Below are 27949 nucleotides of genomic sequence, written 5' to 3'. Positions count from 1 at the left end.
CGACCGTTTTTTTTTCTCTCTATCCGCCGCCCTGTTTAGTTTTCCCCAACACGGGGAAAGGGTAAAAAAAAAAGTAGAGTAAAACAAGCTTATTACAGTTTGCCATGTGTAGGGCGGAGAGAAGTGTAGTCTGCGGGCAACAAGGGCTCAAGTCAGCCCGCCCCCCAGGATGCTCAGGGCTTCCAACACCGGCGGCAGTGCTGCCAACTTAGCTCTGTAGCAGCAGCAGTAGAACTATGTATCTCAGGGTCCGTGCAATGAGTGTGATTGGATATCGCCAGCCGCGACCCTGAATTACGTCACGCGCGCGCCGACATAGTGCCCACCATATTGGATGACCTCTTATCTTAGCCACGGCGGCCATGTTTTAAGCGCCGTATTTTAACTAACAAGTGAAGTAAGATGACGATCGACACTAACATACGTAAGCCGACGAAAAGAGAGTAAAATGGCTGCCACGAAATCCCATTGGCGGGAGTGATACACACCTTGAAGATAGTGGTGGGAGCAGTTTTCTGGTGGACAGTGTATGTAGAACGTTACTCTGTGAATGTTTTGAAAGTGCATCATCGAATCGAACTCAGAACCTCCGAAGTTTATACGTTGATGAGTAATATCGTTTTCGTATTTTGTTTCTAAACTATATTTTAAGAAGAGTCAAAAATTTTAAAACGCGTTTTTAAGAATGATTTTTTTTAGACATGAAACATACGGTAAAGATTCTTGAAAGCACTCAAGGGACTTTCATTACACCTTTATCATTATTTTTCCACCATATAATGGTATGGTTACCGCTTGAATCTCATAGTTGTTCTATGCAAGACGAGAATACTGCTTCCCTTGCGCTTAGATGCGACACCGCGCTAGAAGCACCAGCGAGCGTCGCAATTACCATTCCCGCCTCGCCAACACTGATACACCCCTGGCTAGGCGCACTGATCTATGAACATGCCATGAAAACTGAGTGGTACTGTTTTGTAACCAGGATTCCGGGGACACGACGCTAGCAGCTCGCGACTTGGGCCGCTGTTCCCCCCGGGCAGGGGGAGGGTGTTGTGTGTTGGTCGACAGCAAACAAGAGGGCTTGTGGCAACGCCGGGGGGTCACAAAAAAGCGCGTTCGGACCGAGGGCAGGGGGAATCAGCCTCACACTCTTTTCCTGGTTTTTGGCGACTGTGTGAAACAAAAGGGAGGGGAAAAAAGGGCGGGAATGTAGAATGCTGTGCCAGTGGTCGCTGCTTCGAGGCTCCGCTCAAACAAAACACAGGTCGAGATCACGTTTCGTGGTATTCCCCTGTAACGACTGCGCTCAGGCAACAAAAATATGAATGCTGCTTCGCCAAAGGTAAGCCGGAATTAATTATCCCGTCGCCAACGTCGGACCGTTTGCCACTCGTCCGTTAATGTCACACAGCTGCTAGCTAGCCAAGCGTCCGTCAAAATATATTCCCAGATAAGTGCTGCCAACTATCTAAGTTTTTCTCTCAACGATTTATATCAATGTTGTTTTGCTATTTATGTCTCGCTCATGTACGTATTGTACTATTAAGCAAATCCTCGGTAACAATTCAGGGTCATGATTGAATTGTTTGGACTTGAGTTTTAGCAGCAGCAATGTTACAGCGCAAAACAACTTAACGAAAAAAATTCAAACTCCACAGGCCTATATTTCATCCGTTCGCCCGTCCGTCAAAAGCGTGAGTTTGCCAAACTTTTAACGGACGGACGAATGGAACTTTTAGGGCCCTCTGATTGGCTGCAGGTCACGTGATCGAAGGACGGAGGCGACGGGCTGTTGATATTCAGGTCTTGCTGGCATTATTTTCCTGGATCGATCTCGAAACAGGTTTACACTTCAGCACCGGCAGAGGATTGATCTGGGTACAGACCGTTCCAAACCACTGTTCGCAGCGGTCTTCGTGTCCTGCAGGACTAGCTAGGAACTGCCAGCAGACGGCATGCTAAGTCACTTGCTACCTCGTCATCGCCAGTGTCACGGAAACCATGCTCGCCTCCGTACACTTCGCCCAATGTTGTGAACTCCCCACACGCGTGGTGCAGACACAGCCCGGGAGTCCGTGGATGCCTGGCGCCGATGTACGCTTGCTGCAGCGAGTGTACCGACCGCACCCCGCGGGCAGCATTTTTCACGTGACTACCGCCCTTCCCCTGAGCCTGATCAATCTAGCTCCCCCTCCCACTCCCTGAAACTCCTCAGTTCACCCCCCCCCCCCAAATCCCCCCGGAAAAAAAAACCTGTCGAACGCGATTGTGTTTTTTTACCACCACCACCACGACCGCCCCAGCCCCACCCCTATTCGCCTCTCTTCCCACCCCTTAATTTATTTCGCTCTCGCCTGTCGCGAACAGCATTTTTCACTTTAGCGTCCTTCCCGGCGGGTGGCCGCGCCCCGACGCCCCTAATAAAGCTATCATTATCCTCTTATTGACGAGGGTAGTCGGCGCGGCGTCTGCAGCAACCCCAGTCCGAGGCGAGGAGCGCCGGCTGGCCCCTTCTCGCGACGGTCACGCGCGGGACAGCTTCCACCACGTTCAGTTTCTCCTACCTAAGAAAACACCTCTTTTATGTGATTTGTCAGTCAAACGTACTATATTTTTCTACGTTTTGAGTCACTTTTAATATTCTATAATGTTTCAATAATGTGTTTTTGTATATTATCAGTAGAAAATTACAATTAATATTTTGGTAATTTTCCCCCTTGGATATATTGCTATATTTACATACAAATAACAAAGAAAAGCACCACAACAGCCCTGAGCGGGAAGCGGGAAGCAGCGTGACAGTGTGACAGCGTGACAGCGTGACAGCCGCTGGGTGGGCAACGCAGCGCCCCACAGTCAATCTTCCAGCACGTCCCATCCTCTCCGCCCGAAGAAACATCGACCCCATGGAAGCTGGTCGTTGAGCAGTTGCTGTGGGGGGAGGGAGGGAGGGGCCGAGTGAAAGAGTGGAAAGGGTGATAAAGGGGGAGAGAGGTGCCAACGAGGGAGGAAAAAAAAGTAGATCAAGGGGAGGAAGTAAAAAAAAAAGCAAAGTGAAAAATCTCAATAGATAGGGGGAAGAGGGGAGATGTGTTTTTGCGAGGCTTTAGACACGTCGGATCACCGGTGTTGAGTTAGCTAAGGAGCTGCTCCCTTGTGTGTGTGTGTGTGTGTGTGTGTGTGTGTGTGTGTGTGTGTGTGAAGGGGGGGGGGAGAAGAAGGGGGTAAAGAAGGGGTGCTGCTTCTTCTCCCATTCTCGCAACATGCCCATGCCTTCAGTGCATGCGGAGACACGTGGTGTGACGTCACGCTCGCTTTTATTCTATGCACTGAGAACATCTCAGTTCACACAAATAAAAAAAAACAGCTCGTGGGTATAGAGAGATACCCGCAAAATTCGCGTGATCATTATTATGAGATAGTCTAAGTCGGATATCCATTACACATTTGAATAACTTCATTGAACCATGGGTCTTTGAAGCCTCCTAAAATACAGCAAAACAATTGGATGTACTTACACAACACAATGCATACATGCACGGGTAATAACCCGAACCCAGCATTACTGCGAACACTATTTTGTAGTGGTACAGTTGTTTTCATGTAAATGTACAAATTTACAAAAAAATTACAAATGTGACAAGGAATAAAACGGTAGGAAGATATAATCCAGATATCGTTGTGCCAAAACACTTGAATGAATAAATTAAAATTGAAAGTATGGCAGAAAAACTAAAAGGAAAAAAAGGGTACATGTGCTTATGCACGCGCGTTAGAAGGTATTCTTACTGGGCTTAGTAAAAAACTAACTTTACTATTGCAGCGAAATAATTAATAGTAATAAAACAATAAAAGGACTGGAGTGATGTTCTAAAAACGGTTGGTAAAGTATAAATTCAATCAAATTTAAATAAATTATAAATACTCAGTATTCGATATTAATATAAACACCCAGAGAATATTAATTACTTTATTTAATAAAGTATACGAGATAAATTTAAAATAATAAGTCAATAATAATCTTACTTATGTAAATACCCTTGAAAATACAACTGAAAACGTTTATAAACACAATTTCTATCCCTAATAAACACAATAAATAAATGTTTTTTTTTAATTATACGGACCAGTATTCAATATCAATCACTAAATTATATGATTTAATAGCACTTATATAATTTTTATTTGTATGCAGCATTTTTTTTCCATCCTGTCAATTTTTGTCATATGCTGTGCGCGCATCGTAAAAATTCACTCTCAATCATTTTCCTGTAACGCGCCTACAGAAGTAAAAATTTAAAAACAAAGATGGCTGTTTATTCAGTTAGGGTTAAACGTCGCACGGCTACGCACCAAGGCCGGGGTCGCCCTTATCAACCCTCCCGGCCACCAGGGTCGCGCGTCACCATCGCCGACGGTAGGCCGCAGCCGTCACCGACTGCCATCTCGACTGCAGAGCACGCTTCGACAACACTCGTCCTTCCCACTCCAACCCCCCCCCCCCCTTTGCTCGGGCCGCGCTAGCGGGCAGCAAACACCCTACAATACCGCCGCTCGCCCTATATTTAACGCACCCCTCCCATGGGGATTCCAGTAAATAAATCAACCCGCCACGCGTACACGAGGCGTACAAACGCCGGGTGGGACAAAGGGGTAAATGGGAAGGGGGAAGGGGGGGTAAAAAAAATAATGCTCAATAATAAATTGAAAAGGTCCTGCGCAGGGCTGGCAGGCGGGGCGGGGCAGAAATGACATTTAATGCTCACACATGCTCGCCACCCCTCCCCTCCGTCGGCCCGTGTATCAGTGGCAGTTATTGGCTAGCTAGTGTCACGCGGCGCCGCGCCGCTGAATTATTTAAACACCAGTTGTGATGTCCGTCCGCTTTCCATGGAGGGTGCGGGGTGGGGGTGGGGTTTGGAAGGGGGGTGCCGTGAGCATGTGATAGGCCATCTCGTAAAATTGCGGTCCCTCAGACCGTCACACGGGGGCGAGAAGACATCACACGTGACATCCAGCGGGAACGACACTACTACAGGATGTCAAATCCTTGACTTTCAGTAGCCAAATTTCCAAATTTCCCTAACCATTTTTTAACCATTGACTTTTTTTCCTTCAATTTTCTGAAAGGTAAAAAGCAATACAACCTTCGCCATTTCCATAACTGGCCTAGAATTATATAACAGAAATGAAAATTCTAACAGTACCTTGCATACACCGTTTTATAATTTGTATGACCATGCACTTACAAAAAAAATCTGAAACCAACTCTCTCACAGTCTTGGTGATAGCAGAATGTTCCAGAATGAGGGACACACTGCGCTATCAATAAAGACGATACAAACCCATTAAATACATATTCCTAGCGACTACAAAGACTGCACCGAACAGATTCAAAACGCAGGAGTTTCAACGGTTTCCTTTCTGACACAGTAGTTGTGACAGTTCCAGACGTGGAGTGGAGTCTGCGACGCTGGAAAGAAGCAATAGTTAACTCCCTAGAGCGGCTGCAGGGAGTGTAAAAAGCTCCTATCACACGATGGAAGTTTCCTTGAGTCGTCCATGGCAGCTGGTATGGATTGTTCTGTGGAAGAATTAACAGAGCGCTGGCTGCTTTCAAGGAAGTTTTTGTAATCGGTCGTGTTTCAAATTTCTGTGCAAGGTTTCGTAGAAGATGGAAATTTTATCCAAATGAAGTGGTAGTGTGCCACCTAGTGTTAAAAATTGTCATTTATTTTGGAGAGACTGGAGTTTTCTTGATTACTGATTTGAAACGCGATGAACATGTGGTCTGGTGAAACAGTTACTGAATTATGCGACAATTATGAGAAACATCCCAGGTTATACAATATAAAAAGTATTAACTATCATAACAAAACCATTCGCACAAGCAAGGCCTACACCAGTCACAATTCTACGTGTGATAGTTTCTTTCATTGAAAATTCCATACCTGCTGTCATGGAGGCTTGACAAGCACACTTGCTGGAAGCTTCCTGCGGAACCTGTGTGAAACCTTCCATCGTGCGATACAGGCTTAACAGTACCAAAAGGCCGAGGATTCGGCCACAAGCCATGGTTTGTCCAGCCAAACAAACAACTAGTAAATGTAGTAACTGTGCACTGGAAGTGCGGTGTTGTAGAGAAACTTTTCAGTAATTATATATTTTTATTAATTTCAAACATTTTCATGTTTCATTTTGTTGAATTGTCATTATGAAAAAATTATTTGTAAAGTCAATTTCTCTATGAGCGATTTTCATATCACAAAATTATTTATGTTTAAAAATTGCCTTTTATTAAATACAAAAAAACCTGAGAACTGAAAAAAAAAATATTTGTTTGGGATGTTTAGTTGGAAGTTTTAGCTTGATCTGAATAGATTGACTGGCGAGCAGTATTTTAAAGCTCAATTACATTTAAAACCACTAGACTGTTACAAGATTATGGTATGAAATTAGGAGACTTTATGTTTTATTGTCAAGAAAATATTATGTTTGTGAAATATGGGTGAGAATATTATGTAAAGGATATCATGTTCGTCGAGACGTTTGAATTTATGCATAGAATCATCGGTAGTTTCCAGACTACATTGTGGAGAGTATAATTTTGAAGAAATTATCGTCCTAGATTCTACTGTGTCTTGAATTTGGAGTAGAAAAAGATTGTTTAGTTCTACTTTATTTTATTAAACCATTCAACGAGTCTACAGCCTTGTGTGTGAAGTGTGGAAGTAAGAGTCCAGATAAATAATTTGGAAAATTCGTATATTTTCTGGTGAAGAGATTTATGTCGCACAACAGACTGCAAACATCAACCAAACGATAGACGTCGACAGTATTCGTCAGGACTACCCCAGACGGTGATTTCGTGGACGACTTCGGTGCAGTGTGCACGTCTTCAAGGAATGAACAGTACAAGTCAGAGTGTTAGTAAGCAGAGCCAGTTGACAAGCAGCGAGGTCCAAGGCATCCTGTGGTGATCTACTGAGAATAACAACTGATTATCGTCCACGACGAACTGACGTGTTTCTGTAGTGTTATTGTGTAATATGTATGCTAAAAGCGCTATTTATGTCAATTGCTTATGTAATCTACTGAGTTGGTTTTATTGTGGCTTGTAGATAGCATTCATTTTAGAGTCAATTTAAATTTCACTTCCTATTTGTTTCATTCATTGTTTCCTCTATGCTTTCACCTCATACTGTTAATTAAATGTTTTCATTTATTACTTGCTTCTTTGTTTCTCTCACATGTCTCATTATAATTTGTACTAACTGTAAGTAAATATTCATGTAAATATTATTTCTGATTGGTTGGGCAAACGGCAAAAAATAATGCTTGCTTCAAGTGTTTAGATAATAGTTTTAGTAGATAATATTTTGAAGAGTATTATCAAACGTTTGCATATGAAGAATCTGTGCCAATTTCTCAAAGGTTATATAAAACGTAGTATTAGTAACCCGTTTTATACTTCATTTCAGTAAATAAGCACAGTAAAAAAAAAGGAAGATAAGTAATTCACTTAACAGAGTGTCGTACATGGCGCCTAAACAAACCGTGGTTACTATGCAGACATCTGGTAATTAAGGATGCAGAAACATATATTTTATGTGAGACCTAGATCCACAGTATATATTTAACTACCAGTTTTGTCTTATGTATTCAGAATGATTGACACGCTCCCGCGGGCGACACACGCAGGCGGCTAGGTCCCAGAGTGTGGCGGGAGTGGGGGGGGAGGGGGGCTGTGGAGGCTCCTAATTAGCCGAGATTAGCCTCTCCCACCACACACTCGTTCCGCGCTCGGCGGTCGCATCATCGCCTTCATTGAATATGCAACGCGGGCCTGGAAATTTAAAACCCGCCAGAGTGGAAAATCCCTCCACCCCTCCCCCAGCTTTCGAACATTTTTCCACCCCTATCAATCTCTCTCTCTCTCTCTCGCTCTCTCTCTCTCTCTCTAACTCGCCACCCTCCGACGAGAATGTGTCCCATCTCGTCGCCCTCAAACAAGCGACTGCAGACAGCGGGCAACCGGGCAACTGTTCAACTGTTCGCCAATCAAAATGTCCGGCAGACAAAAAAAAAAAGGCCGTGACCTGTTGGGGGGGAGGGGGGCAGGATGGGAGAGGTTGTAACAACTGAAACACGAGGCTGACAAAATAGCGCAGGCGGTTCAAAGCTAGGGGAAATGAGGGGGGAGAGAGAGAAAAAGACAAACAGAGGGGCGAGAAGAGGTGAAAATAGTCTACGAATCATCGCTTCCAAATTTTTCCAGTGTGATCCGACGGTTGCGCGAACTCGTCACTTCGGCGGTCACCTACGCGGTCCGCTGGCGAAGCAAGACGCCAGCCACCCAACCCTCGTCGTGATAAAAAAAGTATAGAAGAAAGAATACCCGTGTTCGGTGCCGAGCAAGGACGGAAAGCATATTGGTATGCTAAACGCAGGTGGTCTAGCAACAGCGGAGGCAGGATCGGTGCGAGGTGGGGGAAAGACAAAGTTGGGAGCTGATTTATGAAAAGTTATCGTTCTCACAAGAATACCAAGAAGCCAGCCGAGCTGGGATGAACTGGGTGAGGCGTGTTTATTGGTTCGAGGTTCGCTGCGCACCTGGTGCGGTATCGCCTCTAAGAACAGTCCCTCCGTCGTTAAAGGGCCCGTCTAGGTACTATATCTGAAATTATCTGGCCGCTCTTCCGGAGATTCCATCAGTCCGTGTTGATTTCGGCACAGATTGTGTACATATAATTAAACTAATAGCCACTCAGTTTCCAGCGAAATACAGCTATGGTATTGCTGAAAGGCGAATTTTGCCATCAATACTGAGTTGGGAATCCACAGTGCATAAAATGCGAGGCTGCACTGTAGATTATGCAGTTTTTAGTTTGGGATCGCGTCTCTTTGCTGCCGGACAGACTTATGTAGCTCTTAGTCGCGTAAAGTCACTGAATGGTCTCCAAATAAAAGAACTTAGTTGCTCTAAGATAACAAGAAAAGTTCGATGTAATGTTGCCGTATTAGCTGAAATAACTAGATTACGTGAACATTAATGACTGATTTTAAGTTCATTGTAACAAATTAATACTTTAATCACTCATATTCAATATTTTTATTTTATTTATAGACTAAAAATAATAAAATAAAGTTATTGTTTTAAGAAACAAAAAAACGCTTTAATCGTTGAATGAACAAAAGATAAAAAAATAATAAAATTTAAGTTTTTTTGACCACCAACCAAATAATTCACCACTACTCTGTATAACTAAAAGCGTTGGGTGCTCTCTTCTTTCATTTTCGTAATATCTATATTCTAAAATTAGTGATAGAAAATTTAAGGCAAATGATATCAAGCGCCCGACGTTTTTAGTTATACAGAGTTGTGGTGCATTATTTGGTTGGTGGTCAAAAACTTAAATTTTATTTTTTTTAATTTTGTTCATTCAACGATAAAAGCGGGGGCTTAAAGTGTTTTTAAACTATAAGTTTATTTATTGCTAAGTTACAAGGGTAAATAAATGAAAATTTCATCAAATAGAAACAAAAATTAACCAAAGATTAATTTACTGAATGTTTTTTTTAATTATACGAGTATACATGGATAATTATTATAACTTATCTTTGGAAGTATGGATAAAACTTGAAACGAGGAGGAAGTGCGGGGGGAATAGGTAATCAACAGTTCTTCACCAGGAAGCGAATCTGACTCAATTCAAGTTTCTGCTCTGAACTTTGAGTTAAATTTGTTTTTTTTCTTTATTTATTTTTTTTATCTGACTAGCTTGGAGACCAGAAAAAAACAGACATGAAACGCGAATTCGAAACTTCTTCACGAAAGCAAGACCTTATGAATTTTTTAAATTAATATTTATGATACCATACTCAGAAATATTTTGATCGTATTTAAGTTTTAAAAAAAATCTCACTAAGCCTTCCCCGCGTTCGACGGGCAAGTACACGTAGAGAAATGTGTTTTATTTCCAGTAGAAAAATTAAAGCATAATACCACAGTTGTGTCTTGCCCAGTTTCTTCCACCGGGCAGAATCTATGAAGAAAGACATGTCTAGCGTGGGTGAACACAGGAACAATAAGTCCAGCCTACAGGTCGTTGGACCCGCGTAGGCGAATTAATGTGACAAATTACATGTATAGACCTCATATAAATTAAAACAAAGTACCCGGTAATATTTATACAATCATTCAATCTTTACGTTATTTAAATGATTCATGTGTAGCGCTTATAGGTATGCAGGGCACTTCTTTAGTACTAAGTGCAGAATAGTAGTATGATTATGATAGTAACCACTATAGACGAACTCATACTATCACTACAGTTCAGTGGGTGTAAATATCTGACACCCTTATGTTTACTTGTGAGTTATTTAAGTTGAGACAGTTACTTATTTAATTACTGAGTTATATGGATTTACCATTGGGTCCAGGGCGGTAAAATAAGAAGTAAAATTTGCATTTAAGAAAATGAACAAAAATATTTTACAATATTTTTTTTTCATTACTCAATTGTACAAATAGTGTTACTATTAGCATTTACAACAGTTTTGAAACGACATACAGTTACTCAATAAGTTGTCCCTTTGATAATACTTACAAACTAAAACTTAATGTATTTTATTCGTTTATATTACTACTAGAAACATCTAGTCTAAATACAAATAATCTTGATTAAAACCAGGATCTAAGGTGGACACGTCGACTACAAATGTCTTATATCAAATATGTAATCCAGCATATTTTACTAACACAGTGTGACTGAACTTTACAATAGTTGTAACGCCATTGCAGATTTTCACTGTTATTCATGGAAAAAAATTCTTTAATGCAAAATCAGAAATAGGAAACCTACTGGGCTCGTCGGTGTTTGTCGTCGTTGTGTTGTCCATAATATTTGTTTATCTTCATCGCTGTGTTCGCATATTTGCTGCGTTGTCCAGGTTTTGTTGTCTATTTGCATTTACTGTTATTGTTGAAATTGACTCCTCGTTGTTAGCCCACTGTGGTCGTATATACTGCAATAATTTTTTTTTTCATAACTAAATTCCTTACACGGAATTATGTGCTGTCTGATATTTAAGTTGGAATGTACTCGTTTGTGCTGTCGTCGTTGTGTTGTCAATAATACATCAGCTGATTTAGGCTTGTTTTCTGTAGGACGTTTTCATTTTTATTTCTTACTTTGCATTTAGAATTTTCCCCATGACAAACAGTGCAAAACTGTAATGGCGTACGTCCAAGAAAATCTATTAAATCAGTCAATCTTTATCAAAGTAGTTATAAGTAATTATATGAAAGTGAGAGCAAGGCTCGTCAACAATTTGTTAAAATTCTATAATATATGGTGTTCTATGACTGATATTCTCAAAGAGTTTTTTGAAGTGTTCTTCGGTTAGTTCTTTTTTAGTTAGTTTTATTTTTTACTCCTCGGACCAGACTGCGAACTCATGGAGAACCACTCACGTGTGCCGAAACAGCACAATATTGTTTCTCAGGAACACATCAGCCAAGGTCAAGGCATCAAAATAAGTTCTGTAACGGGCAAGAAAAAACATATTCCCGCGTTGTCCAAGACACCGTCTGGATTCCGTTTTATTTTATTAAGAAAATGGATGGCAAATAAACTAAGAAATAATTTTTAAAGGATTGTATTTCCCTCTTGTTAATATTTTTTTGCTGATTCTTGGCTTTTAGCAAGAAATATTTCGAAAATGAGACTACCCAACTAAAGGAGCACGAAAAAAACCTTTATTTAATTACCATTGCGCAATTAGTATAAAATAACATTTTGATTACGAGAAAATTTTCATTTATTACAGTTAGCAGATCACTTTCACTAAATATTTGACCAATTTTGAGAGTTAACTTAAAATGTTAAAATGAAATGACTTTTCTGCGAGACATCCACAGAAACAGCTTTAAAAAAAATCACGGAAACGAAAAAACCTAAATTGGAGAACGTGACAGGGTTTAAAAAAACACCTAAATATGCGGTTTTTTTAATAATCTTGCAAGTGTTACAAACCAAAGGTTTACACGGGTTACGAAACAACAAACTTTGTAATTTTGTAACAGACTGAATGGCATGCCATTAGTTATAGTGTGGAGTGAAAAGAGATAATATAATTTGTTAGTAAGCACCTGCGAACATTGCGTTGTTTTGTGGTACTTAGTCTAGATTCCACACAATTGTAGATAAACGAACCAATGTCTGTACTTGATTGGCTGCTACCGCATTCTACCTTCTGCCCGGGTTGTATATGGTTGTGTAATGTGGATTTTTTTTATCTTATTAACTTTCTGTATTTCAGGGCACGTTAAAGACACGTGAGCCAATGGAAATGTCTCCAGACAATTGTACGAATTCTGAAAGTCTCTAGTAATAAAGTGATGTATCACATGGAACCAAGCAGCAAGGCGATTGGCGAGAGGGAAGGCTCTTCTCAAGGCTTACTGCGACACCCTTCTCCTCGCTGGGCGGGAAACAACCCCGTCACACGCACTCGCAAGCAGAGCCATTTATTTATCCCCGGGCATTGTTAATCCCATTAGCATCGTCCCCGCACGGCCTTTCTAATTTCGCCGCCCCCTTCAGGCACCCTATAGACGGGCGAGCCGAGTTTACAGAACACATTACTTTCCGCTGCCGCCTTTCACAACTAGACAGAAGGAGAAGAGGGTGGGAGCTCTCTGTGCCCCCCGCTCCCTCCTTTTCCCTCGTTTATCATCCAACTTGCCGGAGCACTTTAATCATTTGTCTCTCCCCTCCTATATCAATTTTCATTTAGTGCGCGAGAGAAGGGTTGTTAAGACGAGGACGGGGGTGGTTGTGTCGGCGGAAGGCAAAAAAGCGAGTTGAAAGGGGCCGAGGGGAGAAAATGTTCCCTCGCAGCAAAGGCGGGGCTAGTCGACCTCAGAGGAAACTGGAGGAGGAGGTTCTGCCAAGATGCAACCACGCCAATGAGGCATCTGATTGGTAGGAAAACTTTGCTGAATGAATCTTGCGATGGGGAAGATTGATTGAAATCACTAATTTAGACATATGCCATTGCTAGTTTGGACTGTATGTCACAGATAAAACCTGAAGACCAGACAAAGAAAAATTATTACACTAGCACACAGAAAACAAGACAAAATCACGATGTCACATGTAAAATGTATGTACTGCACAGAGAATCCCGTAAAAGGAATAAGGAAGAATAATATCACAGCACAGGCGAACACAGTGGGCTGACAACGACGAAACAGTTGCTACAGAAACAGTAAATACAGACAAACAACCTGTTTTGTCTTGGGAAGCCTGCAACTGTGTTTGCATGTGCTGTCGTCACCGTGTTGTCAGGATATCTGTTTAATTTCATCGTTGGGTTCGCATGTACGAGGTGTGATCAAAAAATAAGGTGAATAATTTTAATAAGAACAAAATAATAAGTTTGCATCAAATTTTAACTCATCTCCTTCTTAATACTCACCTGGCCAGCGATGCGCACTTATCCGAATATTGATTCAATGATTGGAAACATTTCTGGATGTGGACAGACATTAACTTTTTGTTCGGCCAAAAACTCGCAGATCAGAAGCGAGGTGTCGCACGGCGCGTTGTCGTGATGTTGTTCTGGTCTCCGTTTCGCAACAAAAAAAAAACTGAATGTTAACACGTTATTTGAAATCCATAAATAGGGATTCCGAAATTTCGCGCATTCATTAAGTCACAAGTTAGAATGCAAAAATTCACGCTCTCGCACTGTGTTCATAATTGGACCGCAGTTATTTGGACACGCCCCTATACGACCGTGAGCCAACGATGCCCAGCTAGGGAAAAAGTAAGTGAATCAGGTAGCGAAAATTAACAGGGATAAAAATGTTCTCGCTAAGAAATCAAACCATGGGAAAGCAAACATTGGTTAAGCACTCCTATGACATGAATTCTACCCCAAAGGCCAGACGAATCCGCTAAATTTCCGAGTCTCTATCCATGATGCGCGACAGACACCGTAAACCGGCCTCGGAAACCAACTGTTAAGTCACAAATTGACAATGACTATCTTAGCGCATCAGCCTATCGGGCTTATTGCTTCAAATATATGTAGCGTCAGCAGTTTCTGATGTAAATTTCCGTTCACCGTAATTTTTTATCACACCTCGTATGTCGCTGTATTGTCGGTCTGTTGTCAAGATTATATTTTTAGTATCATCGTTGGGTTCCTCTGTCGTCGCTGTGTTGTTCAAGGTTATTGTTTAACTGTACTTACTGTTTCTGTTACAACTGTCTGGTTTTTGTCAGCACACTGTGTTCGGTTATGCTGTAATATTGATCTGATTCATTCCGTGGTATCTTCTGTGCTGTCTATTTATTTAACATTTGGGATCGGCTGATTTTGGCTTGGTTTCTGTGTATTCGTGTATTTTTCTCTGTGACATACACTGCAACCTAGCCACCGCGTATGTTCAAAATAATGATTTAAATGATTGGTAGAGACCTGCGTGATTCGTATAATCATTTGGAGACAGTCTAAAATGTATACCATTGTACACTTAACTAACATTTCCATTGGATCATGGGCATGGAACGCACGAAGTCAGCAATAAAAGAACGTGGCAGCAGCCAATGAACTGAAGACACGTTTTGTGTCTTTACAATTGTGTGCAGCCTAGTCTTGTGCCTCACAATGAGCCGAAGTTTTACGTCTCTCCTGACTGGTGATTTTTTCAGGCACTGGTAAACTAATGATACCTTAGAAGAAGAAAAAAAGGCGTTTTCTCACTTTTCATCTCCTTACTTTAAAACATCGTGATTCATCTTGCAGTAACTACGCCATGTAAGATATTATATGATTAAACTATATGATTAATAAATACCGTGTACAGCAGACTACCTCGGGGCTAAATCATTATTTAAAAAACCATCCTCTGTGACTTAACTAGTAATTATTTTAAGAGGCGTGATTATCGTTGATAAAAAAATGGGATTTCGTGTTTTTTTATTACTAGCTGTTAAAGTTATATTCTCAACATTTTGGGGGCTAGGATTAACCCATTATAACTAAATGGATACTAGAACTGACATTTTTCAGGTTAAAGTCAGTGCTACTGAGTACTTCTTGCATGATTATATTGCAACCAAAAAAAATCTGTACTACTTTATTTCTGGGTAGAGAATTTTCCATTTTTTTAAGAACTTTTACACTTGAATTAAGTGTTAGTTTGTGAATTATTTAAACAGATTTATAACAAAATATAATGGGATGCCTTAAATCGATAGTGAATGGTTGCATATACAGTATGGTGTATTAATTATTAAGAACAAATAAAGCTGGCCCTGATGACTAGGCACTTTCATAAAGTTTGGGAAAAAATCAATTCACGTGTGCTGAAAGCCTATATAAAGGAAATATTTTGAAATATCTGATTTTTTTTTTTACTTTTAAGGAATACGCCTGTATTCATTTCAACAGAGCACAGAAACTTTAAGTCTTTCCACTAATTGTAAATAACGGATGGTTCTTACATTCATGTATTTTTCGCGAAAATATCTCCAGATTAGTTGTGTGTTTCAGATACTGTAGCATCGTCTCTGTTTCGAGATTGGTTGTTTTTTTTTTTTTCTTCAGGTAGTCTAATCACAGCAATTCCGCGTGGAAGCACGTCCTAAACGGTCCGGCCAAATAAGGCAACTGCGTACCTTGCAGATGGCCTTCAATAACTAGGAAGAAACCGTTGGCGCGGGCGTACCGTATGCAGTCTAATGAGCTGTGAGTTTTTTTTCTTTGCGAAAAATACCCGCCACTTGTTTCTTCCTTGTTATTGACGGCAGGAGAAGCCACTGCCCTATTTGGCCGGGTCATTCAGGACGCGTTTGCTTCCGCACTGAGTAGGTGTGATTCGAGCGCCTGCAATAGACTGTACCTAACGGAAACTCAAACAATTACGTAACACGGACGATGCTACAGTGTGTTAGTACACAGCTGGTCTCAGAAAAAAATTTCGTTAATAATACGTAGAGTTCCGGAAATTTCGCGGATTCCTCTGGCCTCAGGATAGAATTCAAAGTAATAGGTGTGCTCGACCCATGTTTACTTTCCCATTGTTTGATTTCTTAGCGAGAACATTTTTATACTTGTTATTTGGCACTACCTGATTCGCTTACTTCTCTCCTAGCTGGACATCGTTGGCTCACGGTCGTAGAGGGGCGTGTCCAGATAACTGCGGTCCAATCATGAACACAGTGCGACAGTGTGGAGGTTTGCATTCTAGCTTGCGACTAAATGAATCCGCGAAATTTCCGTGGCTCTAATAATACGTGCCTTTACTAATGATTCTTTCTTTTTTTCACATGTAGTTTTGAGATCGAGCGACACACCTAGCGGCGTGATTTTATCCCGTTAGGAAACAGGTGAAGAATAACTTCAACAGGTCCCATTTTATATTTACCCGTTTGAAAGGCGTGGGTTCCCGCTGGCTCTCTGCGTGCTCACGGCGGTAGCTTTGCACACCCCTGCCGCCTTCCTAATTAGCGAACCCCCCTCCCCCTTTGCGCACGTCGCTGCTCCCATTAACGACCCATTCCTTGGTCAGCCGCCCGCCGCGAGGGCCCAGAACAGGAGCGCTACAGAAGTCCGCCTCTCGCCGCACTCACTCTCCGTCAGTCACGTGACCCGCTGATGGTCCGAAACATTCCATCCGCCAGTCCGTCAAAGGTCTGGTAAAAGATAATAAGTTTCACAATCGGGCGGATTAAAATATAACTCACAAATGTCTAAAATGTTTTAGTGTGTCAAATATTACGTTAGAAGGTTTCGAAGTTTGATGGATTGTTAAGCGCTTCCATAATTATTTTTTTAACCTACGTTTGAGCACATTTTAAAGGTTGTATTTTAAATTTTAAAAAAAATCACAGTCACATAAGTGTAAATTATTTAGCATGGTACCTTTGAGGATGTTTAAATAAATACTAGAGTCAGCATTTTTTTTTAATATGAGTTAAAAATGCGTAACTTAAAAGATTGTCAAAATATAAATTTTCTCCAAACTTTACGTTTTTCTCAATAGTTGGCCGCGTTGGAATGGAAAATAGTATGACTGGCGCGCAGAGTGTCGCAAACTGCTCGGGGTTTGACGGAATACGGACCACTCGTTCGCGGAGATTCTCCCATCTGGTGATCCACAGCGAACACGTTCCTCACTAGGACAGTCCGCAACACGCTGTGAGTTCTGCCGGACAATTTAGCGGATTCACTGCACGATAGACTAACATTCAAGTTGTCTGGGAGGGGCCTTGACGAATGAGAATCCCTACCAAAGGACTAGTGAATCCGAGCTTAACTTATACTCTGCGATCTGACCATAAGTTACGTGTAAACGGCAACTGCACAGATTCATTTCGCCAGTAATTCACGGAATCGATTAACTTCATTCGAGATTGCACAGTCCTATGATTACTCAAGACGATGCCGTTTAAATGTCCGGTCGTTGATTGGCTTTTGGAGAACCAAATTTCAATGTCGACCGGGTTGCAAGCCGTTCAGACGTCTCTATTCATGTTCGGTCCAATGGTGAAAGCGATGATAACTAGTAAAGATTTATAATTCTTCCCTGTCACAATATAATTCACGAAATTGACCAGCCCGGTAAGCTCATGAGTAAGCAAGCGAATCAGATAGGCTATAACAAAATCGGTGATGTAAATGCAAATGATGCTCGGATCTCAGCCGTTACTAAGCCCGAGCAGAGCGAGTATATGTGTTCCCACGCAAAGAGAATGGGATTAAGGGAGAGGAGGTGTTTTGGGGGGAAGGGGGAGTGGAGGAAGGGAAGTATTTTACCATTTACTTTATCATCTTTATTGGTGGCGAAGTTAAGGTGATATGCCTTCTCTTACACGTATTTAATTTAGTAAAATAATAGAGATTAAGTTTATTTAATAATGATCTTTTAATATGCTACATGTTTACTCAAATTTATTATCTTAATTATTTATTAAATACTTATGTAATAATTTATAATGCAAATAAATTATACGTACGTGAACATAACATTACACATAAATACACTTGAAAAAGTTTATAAACAGAGTTTATATCACTATTATTCACAATAAATAAATGTTTTTAATTATATGGACCAGTATTCAATATCAATCACTAAAGTATAAGATTTAAAAACACATAGGTATATAATTTAAATTTTTATGTAACCTTTTTATCATCCTGTGAAAATTTCGTTGCATGTTGCTCGCGCATCGTCAAAATTCACTCTCATCATTCTATCATAAAGCACCTAAAGAAGTATAACTTCAAAAATACAAAAATTCTATCTAAATAAGATGTGATTCTAAAGTAGGTAAGATGACGGAAAACAAGCTTGAATTCTAACCAAATGTTAAAAGATAAATCCAAACAGAAAGCTAATTTACATTAAGGCATAGGCATACACCTACTGGAATGTTATTAAATGTACTAATGTCATTATTCGCCAGTAAAAGATAAAATGAGCTATATATTAATAACTTTTACACGTCAATGATTCCAACATAGTTATCATGCCAAATAGATGTTCCAGTATTGTTTGAAGGTAGCTCAGTTGTTAGATTACCTTGTATGATCATTCCAGACCCAGCTACTGGAGGATGCAAGATAGCCTCATTAACATTGAGATGAACGTACGGGGATTGTGAAGGTAAATATCCGTTAGTTGATACGACTGAGGAGAGTGTTTGCAACACTGCCACACTGGCAGGCATTTCACTCCAAGTATCCCAACTACTTGTGTGCTTGTGGAGAATCAAATACCTACTAACAGTTGAATAGTATTTTCATTTTTTTTTTCGTGATGACTTTTATTTTGATTATGGTGGGTTGGCAAGGGTAAAAAGGGTGTGATACTTTGAAATGGCAGAAAAAACATAATTATTGGAAATGGATCAGTAATGACTAATGAGCTTAGTACTTTGTTGTAAATGTGTGCTATGACATATCGTAGTCGAAATTTTAACAATTTATCATCATTAATGAACATCACTAAAAAAATATGAATAGATACTGGTAATTTATTGTAAGAAAACACCTTGATAGACGAAAATAACGCGTAATGATAGTGTCAAACCTTTAAAAGCTGGATTAGTTTTTTTTTTAAATTTAGCTTCTGTGGCGGCATTAAAGAAATATTTATAAAATTCTGGAATTAACAAAAACATATTAAGGCTGACTTACACCGCCGCGCCATACACGATGACAGTGTTGTCAACCGGCAATTATTAAATAGTCCACACTACAGCCAGAAATATCCCAAATTGCCAATTAATTCCCCACAAACCTTAAAAATGACGTAAATGCAATAAATAATTAATTACACATTTTTCACCAATTGTCCTTCAGCCGAGAAGACACTTTAATTCTACAATTCAAAACATTGCGTTTATTCACATGCTCATTTGTAATGACGCAAAAAAAAAATCAGCTGAACACTAAATTAATGTTTGTTGCACATTCAAATGAAAATGATAGCGAGAAAAGGGAGGACTTCAAATGTTTCAAAATGTTTTTGGAAAGTTTATTACTCATTCCTGTCATGCACTGACGTTTCACGGCTGTGAGGTCTGAGGCGGGCAGCAGTCGGACGCTAGCAAGTCCGTGACGTAATCGCGCCGCTTGGAGAGGGTTTCCTGAGGTCCCGCGGGCTACGGCGGGGACACGTGTAGGCTCAACCCCGGTCTAGGCACTTCATCCCCTAGCGCGGGGGCGCGCGGGGAGGGGAGACGCATTAGTCCGTGCGCGTTCAACCGAGCACGTCGCGAACACCCGAGCTCAAGATGGCGGGCCTGCCAGTACTTACCTACAGCCACGATGGCTGCAGGCTAGACTAAACGGGCCTGTAGATGATCTAATTTTTGTCGATAATAAGGTAATAAGGCGGGTTACCCGTGATTGGTTAAACACTCATCTCCTTGTTCATAACTGGCTCAGGGTCGTCAAGAGCTCTGAAGTCCAATCAACGCGAAGCTTCAAGTCAACTTTGCTACCCAAGGCTCTGATCCATCGCTAGCGACTCAAGTTTTAGCAACGCCGATCCATGCCAAATTCAAGCATTTAGCCTACCAATCAACGACACCAGCATATTGACACCCAAGCAGATGTCGAAGAATTTCTCTTTTAACATTATAACGATTTAATGAGTAATTAAGAGGCATTAATTTTAAACGTGGAAATGTTCAGTTACGTAATAAATGCGAGGCGGCGCAGCAGTATGCGGGTTGGAACCCGGTTCGGTCTGCCACCAACATCCCTCAACATTTTTGGTAAGTGTTGTCGCTGTCGACAAAACGTAAAGCTTTTTATCTTCCTTATTTGCACATCCTAACAAAGTTATAGATGCAACTTTCAAATCTATTGTTATAAGCACATTCCCTGAGATAAACAGTGCTTCACGTAAATGTGAAATAATGAGCTGAGAGATAAGTGACATTCGGTAAACACGTGGCTATTCCTTGAGTGAACGTAAGACTTGGGTCTAGCCTGGCAGTAAATTATAAAGCAGCATATTACCGTCTTCACGGACGTGTTGCGAAAAGATATCAGCGTCAAGTTATCTTTCGTCCAATTGTCAAAGCAATACCGGATGACGTATAAGATTTTGGCATATTTTCTGCAGGCAGATCAATCGCGAAATGTGTCCAGTCCTGAATTCTAAATAAGCGCAGGGAAAATTCACGGACTGGTTTCAGCGGCAGGTAACCTCCGAAAATCTGAATTTTTTTTTACTATGTCTGCAACTGAGGAATGACTGTTCAAAGGGTGCTATTTTCCCTTCACAAAAGCAATACTTCTTTTTAATAATATCAGTTGTATTAACAACAAAAAATATATACATTTTAAGGCCACGGAAATTTTGCGGATTCGTTTGAGCACCTCCCCTTCTTTTCAGTGGATCTACGTGATTCACTCTCTCTACTGCCAGCTGGTAGTCGACTGGCTCAGAGTAGTAGAGGCAAGTGTCAAAAAATTGTGATGCAATAATCTCAGCAATGCAGTTTAATTGGTGTACCAAAAGAATCAGCGAAATTTCTTGGTTTCAACTCATTATACACACAAAATAACTCACATCATAGTACTTAACATTATTTCCATAGAGTTGGCTAAGTTCAACGAGCTTTTTATTGCTGTTTTTATTTCGTTTTCCCGCGACCTGTTTTTTAACGATGAAACAGCAAATCTCGATGAACGCACTGAAGTGAAGGTCGCCACCCAGTCACACGAGAATGACAAGCAAGGACTCGAGCGCAGCCAGATTGTGCGCGCACGTACTACAGCAAGAGGCGGCGGCGGCATTCGGCCGTGCGATGCGCGGGTTGTTATACCCGCAAGGGGAGAGGGAGGCCGCGCAGCCAATCAGGACCGCCGGCCGGGGGAGGGTTGGAGGGTTGTGTGATGAGGGTAGTCGTGGGGAGGGGAGACTGGCGAAGTCTGGGGCCTAGCACCGGGCGAGCCCCGACAAAAAAAATCGATTCCTGGAGGCCAGGGCAGGCGACACGTACATGTATGCATGTCCTGGGCCGCGGCGAAGGTGCAGCCCCTGCAGCAAGTTTTCACCGGAGCGGCGCCTCCCTTTCAGTAGGAGAACCAGCACTATAGATAGTGAAACGTATTTCCAGAACAGCTGTGTGTCAAAACTGTGTAGCATTGTGTTTCGCGGTTGGCTGGGTTTATTTCAGTTGAATGTCTACTGTCAACACACCAATCACAGCCATCCAGTGCGGCAGAAAACGCGTCCTGAATGGCCAAGTCAAATAGAGAAATGGCTTCTCTTGCAGACGGCCGTCAATCACAAGGGAACAATCGTTAGCACGGGTATATAATTTTGAAGTCCAATGAGTGGACAGATTATTCCACGAAAAGTACATGCCCCTACATATTGCACGCTAATGAGCAATAATAAAAAATTTTCGCGAAAAAACATTTCTGTAAACGGGAATACGAACAATTTAAATTATGATAACATCTAGTTTAAAGTTCTGGCAAGTATCTTTCGATTTCAATTGAGTTTTCATGATTCCATATAATAAAAACCTACAATTGAGTTTTCATGATTCCATATAATAAAAACCTAAAAGTATTTTAATGCTTCATATAATGATGCGATTTCACCGTAATTTGATCGTTTGCATTAATAAAACATTAAAAAAAATTAAAATATTAATTAGCAAAATAATGGTCGATTTTTAAGTTCCAGGTTGGCTAACAAACGTTATTTTCGAGAGTTTGTTTTAAAAATGTTCTGGTCTTTTCATTAGAGGGCTGTTCTACATCTCCCAGGCCACTCTCCCCAGTATTAGAAGCCTGAAAAAGTAAATGGTCCTGCGCCCCGCAGAGTCTAGCACCGCCACTGCCTACACATTTTTATGAGTTAGTATTGTTTCGCGAACAAATCTGATCGCTCGTTAGACTGCAAGAAGGTATGCCCGCGCCAGCGGTTTATTCCTTGTGATTGGCGGCCCTCTGTAAGAGAATCCACTGCCCTAATATTTTCATGAAAAATAAACGCCCCTGCAAATTTTGTAACCGGCTGTCGCTTGTACTAAATGAGATCCATCTCTTTGTCTTGAACCACACGAAGTTCGCACGTACAGAAAGATAAATGATGACCATTAGCTCTCGACAGTTTACAGTGCATGTAAAATTTAACGATGGACCAATCGCTAGACACCTGTCAGATTCACATCATTTCGTGCTGCTAGGCTAGGCTCCACAAACAAACCAGTGCCTTTCCTTCATTGGCTGCCGCCACATTCTACCTTCTGTTCGGATTGCATGTGGTTGGGTCAAATGGATTTTTGAATTTTCTTATTGGCGTCCTAAATTTCAGAGCGTGTCAAAGATTCATGAGTAGGGACCGCAAAAAGTCGCGTCTTTAATTATCTCTAGGATAGACTCCATGATCATCTACGTATTCGGGAAAATTACACCTGCTCATTGGCTAGTGATTCGTGACACCTGTTAACTGGAATGCTTGTTACTAGATACTTCTTTCGTTGAGAGTTATTCATCGGTGCCTTCAGACAAACTGCGATTGAATTACTGATGCAGTAAAAAGTTAAATGCATTTTGATTCTAGCCTATTACGAAATGAAAACGCGAATTTTTCCGGTCTCTATAAATTATTAAAGCACTGTACCTAGAGTCACGTTTATATCGCGGGTTAATTTCTTACCAGGCTAGATGCAATTTGCCTTTTTTTTATAATGATCATTGGTCAATAACAAGGTCACAGCCTTGACGGGTCACACATGATTGGGTAACCACGTCTTCTTGATTCTAACTAGAGGCAGGCATTTTTCGCGAGAAAAAAATCTGTACGCCTATTAGACAGCAACAAGAAGTTATATCCGCACCAAGGATAACTTCTCTTTATTTGGCGGCCACCTACAAGAGACTCCATTGCTTTAGTTGACAAGACACTCAGGACGAGTTTGCTTCCGCTCTGAATTACTGTGGTTGGTGTTCTAACAGTACAGATAAAGAAACTCACCCAATCACGAAACACAGTCTACGCTACAGTGTTTTAACTTCAGCTATTCTCGGAATCTGTTCGCGAAAATTGCAGGCCCCTAATTATAACTGTCATGTCTACTTTGCTACCCAATGCATCCGCGAGATAATCTTAACTCTAACTACACGTGTCAATTTAACTCGATGCCCTTCTTTTATGTTGTGTTTTCAGACTTATTTTTTACCACGAGTGGTATCTAATAAATATCTCCCACGAAATACTTTCCAGTTCACAAATAACGTTTAATTCTATGAAAAATACAATTCAAAAGACATCTATTAGTGGCACGAAAAAGCCTGAAGGTCATATTATACGGTGTAATATACGGTGTATGCTGGAACATGTAGTTATTAGAGTCGAACACTGAGATCATAAGCCTGTAATCCTTCTAGGAAGCAGGAGACAGCCCAGGGGTCACGGGGACGATGAAGGGGAGGGGATGTGCCTGCGTGGTCCAATATCCTGCCGGCGCTTGCCCGTGGACGGCGGCCCCCCCCCTACCCCCCCCCCCCCACACACACACACACTGCTTAGTCGGACGCCGCCATGGAGACTTGCGGGAACCGTCAGCGCTTCTTCCCGCGCCTGCAATATCCTGCCAATTTCGCCCGCCGACGCCCAACGCCCCGGCCCTAAATAAATTGCGCCACCTAATTCCCTTTCTCTCCCGGCGCGCCCTAACTACCCCCCCCCCCCCCCCTTCCTCAACCCCGTCCAACACAGGGGCGCCTCGCCGTGTTGCGAACAGAGAGCACTTCCCGTCCTCAGGCGCCCGGCCTTCGCCCGCTCCATCGGCCCGCGTGTCCTTCGCTTCTTTGCGCTGGAGAACTTTCATTTTTTTTTTGTTTAAAAAAATTATGAGAACGAATTTTTTTACGATGCACACACAACATGCAAAACAACTGACCGTATGAAAAATAATTAAAAAGTTACATAAAAATAAAGATTAGGTATATATGTCCATTTAAATAATATACTTTAGTGATTATATTGAATACCGGTCCACATCATTAAAAGCACATATTTATTGTGAATATTAATGATAGAAAAGTGTGTATATAAACTTTTCCAATTGTATTTTCAAGTGTATCTATTGTATATAAACTTTTCCAATTGTATTTTCAAGTGTATCTATGTAAGTGAGGTTATGTTCCCGTGTGTATACTTTATTTGATTTATAAATTATTTCACTATTATTTAGAATAAACATATAACATGTTATTTAATTTTCAATATTAATTAAATTTTTACCCGGTTATTTGATTTAATTAATTAATTTTATACATGTGTTTATATTAATATTAAATACTAAATATTGATTTAATAATTTTAATTTGTTTGTATTAATACTTTACCAACTGTATTTATAATATCACTCCAGTAATTTTATTAATTAATTTCTATTAATTATTTACATGCAAAATAATAGTTAGTTGTTTACTACGCCAAGTAAATATTACTTTTAACACAGGTACATAAGTACACGCACCCATTTTTTTTAGTTATACTTCTTTAGGTGCATTCTGAAAAAAAAATTGTTGAGAAAGAATTTTTACGATGCGCGCCCTGCATGCAACAAAAATTGACAGGATGAATAAAGACTACATACAAATAAAAATTATATATGTGCTTTTAAATAATATAATTACGTGATTGATATTGCACACTGGTGCATCTCATTAAAAACATTTATTTGTTGTGAATATTAGTGACAGATTGTGTTCATAAACGTTTTCAGTTGTACTTTCAAGTTTATTTATATAAATGAGTTTATGTTCCCGAAAGTATAGTTTATTTGCGTTATAAATTATTACATTATTATTTATAAATTATTAAAATATATCTTCATTATTTTACAAATTTAAATAGTTGATTTGATTTACAGTTTATATTAATATTAAATACTTAGTATTTATTTAATTTCATTGAATTTATACTTTACCAACCATATTTATAATATCCCATAATTACTTTTATTATTCTATTTCTATTAACTATTTTCATGTAAAATTAGAGTTCGTTTTCTATTACACCAAGTAAGAATAACTTCGAACGCTCTTACCCATTTTAATTTTTTGAACTGAAAATTACACGTAAAATTATAAATATTTGTAAATTTTTACATTTACGTGAAAACAAATGTATCGATACAAAACAAAATTGATTTCCCATTAATACTGTCTTTTCCGTGGTTAAAATAAATTTGTGCTTGTATAAAACTTCAATAAAATTAAACATTGGGCACCAATTTTCATTACCCCGATAAAAATACTCAGTATTGTTTCCATAAACGTATTTCATACATGCGAAAAATAACCATAGCAATGTGTTGTACAAATATACAATATATTTATTCTAGTATTACAAACAATGTCTTGACAACTGGTTTCCAAAGGAATCTTTTGTAAAAGTACTAATTTATAGTCTGTGTATGAGACAGTTGTTCGCTTCTCGCCTCATTAGATATCGTTTAGTTTTTTTTTTTCCCCTTCAGTCAGGTTTGTGAATGTCAGTGCTCATATCGTCAAATATCGTAATAGGACAGTACGGGTATCTCTGGCCAATTAGCAGTGGCGAAGCGCGAGACACTTCTGCATTGTTTTTTATCTATTTTCCACTCCACGCCGCTTGATGCCACTACTGTTAACTAGTCCCATGCACTTTAAACCAGGGGTGGCAACGTCCGCATAAAATGGTAAGGTTATTTTTTCATCAGTTAATTGTTGCGCCATAATGGTTAAGACGCCCAAAACCCTGAATTAATTGTTTTTGTTTGCAACGTAGAAAAGGTTTTAAATGATTTTTTTTAAGTGACTGTTTTTAACAACGGAGATTCTAATTCGTACTTACTTATCATCTTCAAACGTAGTCAAGCACCACTTCCGCAATGATCTGGGTGGAACAATATGGCGACGGCGAGGTTAAAAAAGTGACTTCAACTACGTCACAGCATACTGTCTCCTGACAATTCCTCACTCCATGTTTTAAACAGTAACTCTACAAAAACTTAGTAACACTCCACGCAGTCAGGTTCGCTGGCATCACTCGTCTCGCGTATTTCTTACCAGTTTCCCATATTGTCCCTATTAGCAATATTTGATATCGTTGGCATGGGCTACGGAGGTCACTGAAGATGCGAGGGCAGTGGAAGAGTGCCCCCACTGAGCCATCTCCGTCTGCTGCGGATGGGGGGGGGGGAGGAGGGTGTTACTACCGGCGCAGTGGAGCGCTAACAGGGGGTGAGTACCCTTCACCCCCTTCCCCAGCTCCGAGGGGGGAGGGAGATGATTCGAACAGCCAGATAAGTGAATACAAAACGAGGGGGGGACGCCCCATTGTGCAGGACGAACGCCACGAAGTATACACCAGCGCCGAGGGGTAAGGGGTAAGGGGTTGGGGGGCTGTTCGAGGGAAGCAGCCAAGTGATAAATGATATTTTATAATGCTACCGACAACAATAACAAAATGATGTAAAATGCCTCTCTCTTCATGGAGTGGAATGTGCAGATAAAAACACAACGCGAGCATGCCCGAGGGGGTGAGTGGCAGAGAGGGGGTGGGCAGCGAAGGGTTGTACAAGAGGGGATGGGCGCTCGGTGTTTTAATCGCCCGGCCAAATGAAGCCCTTTTCATATCCACTCCTCCCCTCCTCCCCTCCTCCAACCTCCCGCCGCCCCTATTCAGCTCGGCCAACACATTTTTGGCAATGACGCCAGGGAGAACAAAAACCGCAATTTTTCCCCCTCGCTCTCCCACGCCCCCTCACGTTTGATGACGATGTCGCTATCTACAATAAGGCAGTGGGGAACGAAAGCGCGCACACCCACAGAGAGAGAGAGAGAGAGAGAGAGAGAGAGAGAGAGAGAGAGAGAGAGAGAGAGAGAGCAAGAGAGAGAGACGGGCGCACTCCTAATGGAAAAAAAAAATAAACACAAAACATTCAGCGCACATCAGCATTTGCATGACTTGGAACAACACGCGATGAAAAATAGGAGGAAAGAACAGAGAGAGGGAGAATGAGAGATATGTGCTCTCGAATTATTTCGGCAAACAGGAGCAAATACACGGCTGTTTATTCCCCGGCAGCGAACGAAAATGGCGGACTTGTTTTCTGGCGGTTGGTGGTTTGAGTGCAGGCACGAGACGGCGCCAAAAAACAGTGGCGATTTAAGGGGGTGGCTTTCGCGCGAACAAAAACAAAAAAAATATATATACCGTCGGCAATTAGAAATAGCGAACTACAGAAGTAATACGTATAAATAAGAAAAAATCTGACGAAAGCTTGAACACCAAACCCCTGTAAGTTTTACTAAGTCTGCGAGTGGACCGGAGGTTATCAAACGCTCAGCCAATGACTTGCGAGCTACATACAAAAGACACGAACTCATTTCA

The 27949-nt window shown here is 40.8% G+C and overlaps 1 protein-coding gene across 5 annotated transcripts in view; it reads right to left on the bottom strand.

The window, feature by feature from the left end:
• Positions 1–27949, bottom strand: part of LOC134538005 (transducin-like enhancer protein 4) — a 237887-nt gene that overhangs the window by 129097 nt on the left and 80841 nt on the right. The window lies entirely within an intron of this gene.

This window comes from Bacillus rossius, chromosome 1, assembly GCF_032445375.1.
Source record: "Bacillus rossius redtenbacheri isolate Brsri chromosome 1, Brsri_v3, whole genome shotgun sequence".
In the NCBI taxonomy this organism is placed as follows: Eukaryota; Metazoa; Arthropoda; class Insecta; order Phasmatodea; family Bacillidae; genus Bacillus; species Bacillus rossius.
The sequence above is the reverse complement of the archived record's forward strand: the minus strand, read 5'-3'. Positions and strand labels throughout refer to the sequence as shown.